A 6,360-nucleotide genomic window follows, 5' to 3' on the forward strand; every position below is an offset into this window, starting at 1 on the left:
AGAGAGAGAGAGAGAGAGAGAGAGAGAGAGAGGATAAAACTTCAGAAAAAAAAAATCATTATGCTTGAGGCCAAGAGACGTCAATACCATTAGCTTACATATGCGCAGAGAGAGAGAGAGAGAGAGAGAGAGAGAGAGAGAGAGAGAGAGAGAGAGAGAGAGAGAGAGAGAGAGAGAGGGTAGAACGAAGGGAAAGGGAAAATAAAGGGAAGGAAAGACGAGACGATATTTAGGAAAGAAAGACGGGAAAAAACGACCGGAAGCAGAGAAACACGAGGAAACAAAAAGAAAAAGGAAAGGAGGAGAGAAGGAAGATAAAAAAAAAGAAGGTAGGAGAGGAAGGTATGAAGGAATGAAGACAAGAAGCAAAGAAGAAACAAAAAGACAAACAAGGGATAAAAGTGAAGAAACCAAGAGGAAAACGTTAAAAATAAAAATAAATAATAATAAATAAAGGAAGCAGGAAAAGAGAAGGGCTCAAGGAAGGAAAGACAAAAAGTAAGCAATAAGAGAATATACTACTGTAGTAAGCATTAATGCAGGCTAGGCAAAGGCGGGAGTGCCACGTGGCGGGAAGAAAGGAAGAAAGGGAGCTGAGAGGGCGGTGGGACAGGAGAGAGAGAGAGAGGGGGGGTGAGAATGCGAGGGAGGAAAGGGAACGCGACACTGATTCAAGCTTCACTTTTCTTCGGGCACGCAAAGATCTCAGCTTGAACTAACAGACTTCCCCAGCACTGCAACTACGTAAGAGGCGAAGCTTAACCCTTTCAGTACTGGGACGCATTTTAACCCGAAGTTTTGTGTACGATTAGACTATATTATTGACATTACGAAGAGTCTATGGAGGTCAGAAGATTAATGGTCAGTCTTCACTATTTTAATCCCCGACATGAGTATCTGAAGCTCTATAAAATTACCAAATAGTTACCAGAATGAATATGAAAACGTGTTATGGCACTGAAGAGGTTAAGCCAGAGTATTATCAAAGCCACATAGCTTAGACGTGTCTTGAGTTGGAGCCCCACAGAAGACAAGAGAATCAGGTTTATCTACATGATTTTGTTTGCCCCGCGCTGACAGACGCTGCAGTGTAAACAAACAGTGGTCCGTGTTCCGAAACGCCTTGCTCTCTCACCACAACTTGTAATTTTCAGACCACAAAAAGATCAATCGGGTTCTCAAGAGTGTTTTTCGAGGTAATACCGTAAACATGTCAATCCGTCATTAAAATCACAAAAGAATAAATAAATAAAATAAAATAAAAAAAACCTGCGTAACTTCATCTAAATAAGGTTTTATAAAAGTACTAGTGGAGAGGCGGCCTAAACACTATAAGAAGTCTGTCTATAGCATTTGCATTCCTAATACTCATAATATATACACGAGTCCACATTATGTACATATAAATACAAATGTGGTAAGCAGTAGCTGTGCTCATAGAACTATTATGAATAGGATCTAAGCTACCATAAGGATAATTTACAAAGGTTCTTAAGGCGATTAGAGTCAGTCGGGTTCCCACGTGTTTGGTAAGACAGGATGAAGCGAGGGCGGATACAGACGAGGTAGAGGAAGAGAAAGAGGGATAAAAAGGGGCATAAGGAAGGGAAATAGACATAAGGATAAGAGAGAGAGAGAGAGAGAGAGAGAGAGAGAGAGAGAGAGAGAGAGAGAGAGAGAGAGAGAGAGAATTTACGTATGGAGATTGAGTATAACTAGATTAGGAAAAGCCTAAGGAGGGAGCATACGGTGGGTGAAATAAGGAAAGGACCTGAACTTGGAAAACTATAACAATGATCAGTAGTAGCAGAAGTAGTGGTGGTGGTGGACTCTTCATTACCAAAGCCGCTTCCTCAGGCAGAGAAGAGAACACACCGCACCCTCGCTGGCTCAGACACACACCGCTCCGCCACGCCACGCCACGCCACCAACCAAGCAGGCAACCGACCAGCTATCCTACCCTTAGATAACTTCAGCAACTCTTAGCACAAACTTCAGGTAGACTAGGAAACTGTTTACACCGTTACAATGACATAATGAACGTTTTCCTCTTTCTTTCTCATATTCAAGTTCTATGTATATTTTCTGAAGGGTTTTGAATGAGTGAATGAGTGATGCGTGCGTGTGTGGTTCCCTGTCTGTCCTCTCCCCCCCTCCACCTACTATTCCCGAGATAGATAAAAACATAAACAATTGATAATATAATAACTATGATAATGAATTGCGGTGATGTATCAACTGACTATACATAAGCTTACTTGTAAACATTAACATTATCTTAAACTTTTACTTCGTGCTCATCTGTCTTCTTTTGTTATCTAGCAATCCTTGTTTTGCTATTTATCATCTGGCGTCTTATTTTCTTGTATTCTCACCAGTTGCTACATCTACAATAAGCAGTTATCATCAGCTTGAATGGTCTACTTCTTGAGGTATTCTTCACCTTTACCTTGAGTGAGGAGTGTGAGCAATACAAAGCTGTGCCAACATTGTGCATCTCACTGACAGGCCAGCTACTGTTGCTGCTAAGGTCGAGTCAGACTGATGCTGCCTCTCTTAGTCCCTAAACAGTGAGGCTTGATTCAATTCAGGCAGTAATGTGTGATAAAAGGGTAGTTGTTTTATCACTGACATGGCAGGGGTAAGGGTGGGGAGTGATGTCTGGGACTCTGGGGCCTGCCACAATGATGATGATGGTGGTGATACAGTACATACTAACAACAGAGGTACAGAGCATACTACTACTAGGTACTATTATTACAACTGATGCTGCTACTACTACTACTGTCATAAATAATAATAAAAATAATGACTAGTAGTAGTAGTAGTAGTAGTAGTAGTAGTAGTAATAATAATAATAATAATAATAATAATAATAATAATAATAATAATAATAATAATAATAATAATAATAATCAATAGTATCCCTCATGCATCAGACACTACAATTATATCACTATTAAAAGTTATCAAACCTCATGAATAATTATTAACACATAGTATCTCTTATCTACATAGTAATAAAAAATAATACCAAGAAGAATGCAAGATGAGTGATGTGAGCTGAGCCACTGACACATCACTGGGGGTTCCTTGCCTCAAATGATGTACACAAGATAACGACCACACTGAGGTTAGCATTGTGTGGACTGAAACATGAGGACAGTATCTCGTCTGTGGCATGCTGACTGCACTACATCTCCACAGTTTTGTAGGTGTGCTGGGCATGACGCTAATCTCTACTTGGGTTTTAATGTTTTTCTTTTTACCTGTTGTGGTTCTATTTAACTGCTATGAGGCTATGTTTATATCTTCTCTTTCTTTATTTATGCAAGAGGGAAACTAGCTAAGAGCAATAAAATAAATAAATAAAAAAAAAGGCCCACTTCAAATGCAAGTTCCCTAAAAGAATTAGAAAGAATAGCCAAAAGACAGCGACAAATGTCTTGAAACCTCCTTCTACTCTTCTTCCTCATCTATTCCCTCTACTTTTCTTCTTCCATTCATCTTATTACATATTCTTCCTCTTTCTTTCATGTTTCATATTTCGGTATTTCTTGGGTTACCTATGTCAGATGTTCCTGTTATCAATTTGCAGTGGTCATGTCGCCTTTAACTCACACTCTTAGAAGCCCATAAATGTGTAGGACAATCATGATATTAATGTTTCCTTTGAATTAACATAGTCTCTCTCACTATTCTTGGTGTCGCTAGATTTGCAGTGGCTACATCTGCCTTTAACTCGTGCACACAGAAAGTTCTCAGATCATGTTGGATAAAATGTAAATCTGCACTTTGACTTAACATGGTATAGACTTGCAGTGGTCATATCTGCCTTTAATTCTCTTTTAAGTCAGAACCAAATTAAATTAGCCACTTTTTAACAAAGAATTTAACTAGATAGTGTTACAAGCCAATTGACCTGCTGTGCTACTTAACACTAAGTCCTCTGATGCTTCCACAATCTATTTATCAGGATTGGTAAGCTTAAGATTATCAGATCAGATTTAATATAAAGAAAAAAGTTTAACAGTGAGAGAATAGAACAAGTCAACAATTGACTACTAACCATGACTTTACAAGGTCAGGTCAAGGTTAAATGGTGTGGCCTTCATTTTGTCATCATCATTATTGTTGTACAAGGCAGATATTATGTTCCGCTGACACTATTTGTCACCCAGTGGAAGCACACTAAACCATGTAATTTTCATAACATCACAAAGTAACATAAAGGATGCTGCAAGAAGCCATCATATCTATGCATGGCAATCCCTGTATAAGGCAAACCTACCTACCTATACCTACATCATCCCTATCCATAAATTAATCTTTTAAAAGCCTTTACTGCAAACAACCTGGTTACCTACTTACTGAGTCTGTCCTAAGCATCCACCGCTCTATTTAATAAGCAATTCCATCTGACTTATTTTAACTAACTTTACCAAACTTGAACCCATTACTTTTAATACCCAAATAGTAGGTAGATAATGATGTCCTTATTGGCACATTAACCAAAATATTATCTTGTGTAGCTCTAGTGAAATCATAAATATCAGCAGTTTTGATAATTCAACTTTACATTTGGGTGCAAGAGTTAACTGCATAGAGCACAGATCATCCTCCTACCAGTACATGAGTGAGGTAGCAAGTTGTCGGCACCCTTAAAGGTGTGTGGTCACAAGGCCGTGATCAGCATGCACTGGCTGTCTGGCCATGACAATGATGCACAATGAGATACTGCCACTTCACCTCCTTGCTGTATTGTATATGAATATAACAAGTGTGTGTGTGTGTGTGTGTGTGTGTGTGTGTGTGTGTGTGTGTGTGTGTGTGTGCACTAAGGCAGATGACAAGCAGTGTATTCTATTTATACAAACTTTCTTTTTTAATGCCAAAACACTCCCCATGATGATGCTTTACAGTTTACATGATGAATGGCATTAATTTTCTTTCACAAACTTTTATATATCCATATCTGATATGGTCTATTGATACACAAAAGCATTCTTATACTACCACTTATAAACTTATTTACATACCATAACATACATAGAGCAGCATTTACTGCCACATCATTGCAAGGGCATTTGGCTACAATGTCATTTGTCATATTGCAACTGAGATAGTAGGCTCTGACAAGGTAGAGATTCAATAGAGGGTGAATAAAGACGGACAGAAGCCTTAAGAACCAATAACGAATGTAAAAGTGACTGAAAGAACGTGTGGAATGAATGAGGTATGTAGCTTGACAGGGGTGAGGCAGATGGGGCAAAGCTTTAGAGTGAGTAAGTAAGGACTGACAGGGTAAATGACAGCGTGGCAGGGGCTGAAACATGGCTGGGCAGGATGACACGGGAGGTTAGGTAAAGCTCGACAGGTACTGATGCAAGATTGTGACAGAGTGAGGCAGGCAGGGTACAACAGAGATAAGGCAGAACTATAGGCACGCCCTGACAGGGGCTGACACACGGTCTGGCGAAAACTGACACTGACAAAGAGAAACTGAAATGATCTGACGGTCTTGACAAAGATAATAGATAATACGTACACGATGCTAGTCTGACATGCAATTTAGTGGTCTGACAAGCTGACATGAAGCCTGACACTCTCTAACGGGCTGACATGATCTGAAACAGGGTCTGGCTGCATGGTATAGGCTGACATAACACCTGACACTGGTTGACACTCCCTTACAAAGACTGATACTCTCTGACAGGAGCTGACACTCTCAGAAACACTTGACAAAGACGGATACATAGTCTGATACACGGCATGACAAATGACTAACACACCTGAAAGAGACAAACAGACGGACACACAAAACACAAGAAATCACACACACACACGCACAGCAGTACTCACATGAGGGCGGCGTGTCCAGCTCCTCCTCCTCTTCCTCCTGATCCTCCCCAACACTCACTTCCTCACTCAATTCTTCCTCTCTCCTCGCCACTCATCACTCGTACGGCACCACCACTATCACCAGACTTAATAGTGAACAACTCGTTTTTCAATGCATCAAAATCAATTAAGTCGATTCCTGCTTTGCTTTATTTACACATGCCCTGCGCCGCCATTCACACTACCTCTCCCCCTCACGGCCCAACGAGAACTAAGTAAAATTTCAAGATGGCTCCCAGTTTGTTGGTGGCCTCGTCCGAATCTCTGAATGAGTTGTGTTGCCAAGGTCACTGGTAGATTCTCTTTGTAAATAGCGTTATTTATTGAATCCTAAATTAAAAAGCAGTGTAAGTAAATTGATATAATGCACTAGACTGACTTGTAAAGGCAACTGTATGTCATGGTTTATGGCTTCGTCCGAAAGTCTGAATGAGTTATGTTGGCAAGGTCAAGGATGGG

The 6,360-nt window shown here is 40.1% G+C and overlaps 1 protein-coding gene across 1 annotated transcript in view; it reads right to left on the minus strand.

Moving 5' to 3' along the window:
• LOC123514544 (ankyrin repeat domain-containing protein 50-like) overlaps nt 1–6,101 on the minus strand; it is a 95,320-nt gene extending 89,219 nt beyond the window's left edge. The window contains exon 1 of the mRNA XM_045272468.1: nt 5,863–6,101. The gene's annotated coding sequence lies outside the window, so the exon portion shown is untranslated. The remainder of the gene's footprint in view (nt 1–5,862) is intronic.
• Nucleotides 6,102–6,360: the final 259 nt, after the last annotated feature.

This window comes from Portunus trituberculatus, chromosome 38 (genome assembly GCF_017591435.1).
Source record: "Portunus trituberculatus isolate SZX2019 chromosome 38, ASM1759143v1, whole genome shotgun sequence".
Classification (NCBI taxonomy): Eukaryota; Metazoa; Arthropoda; class Malacostraca; order Decapoda; family Portunidae; genus Portunus; species Portunus trituberculatus.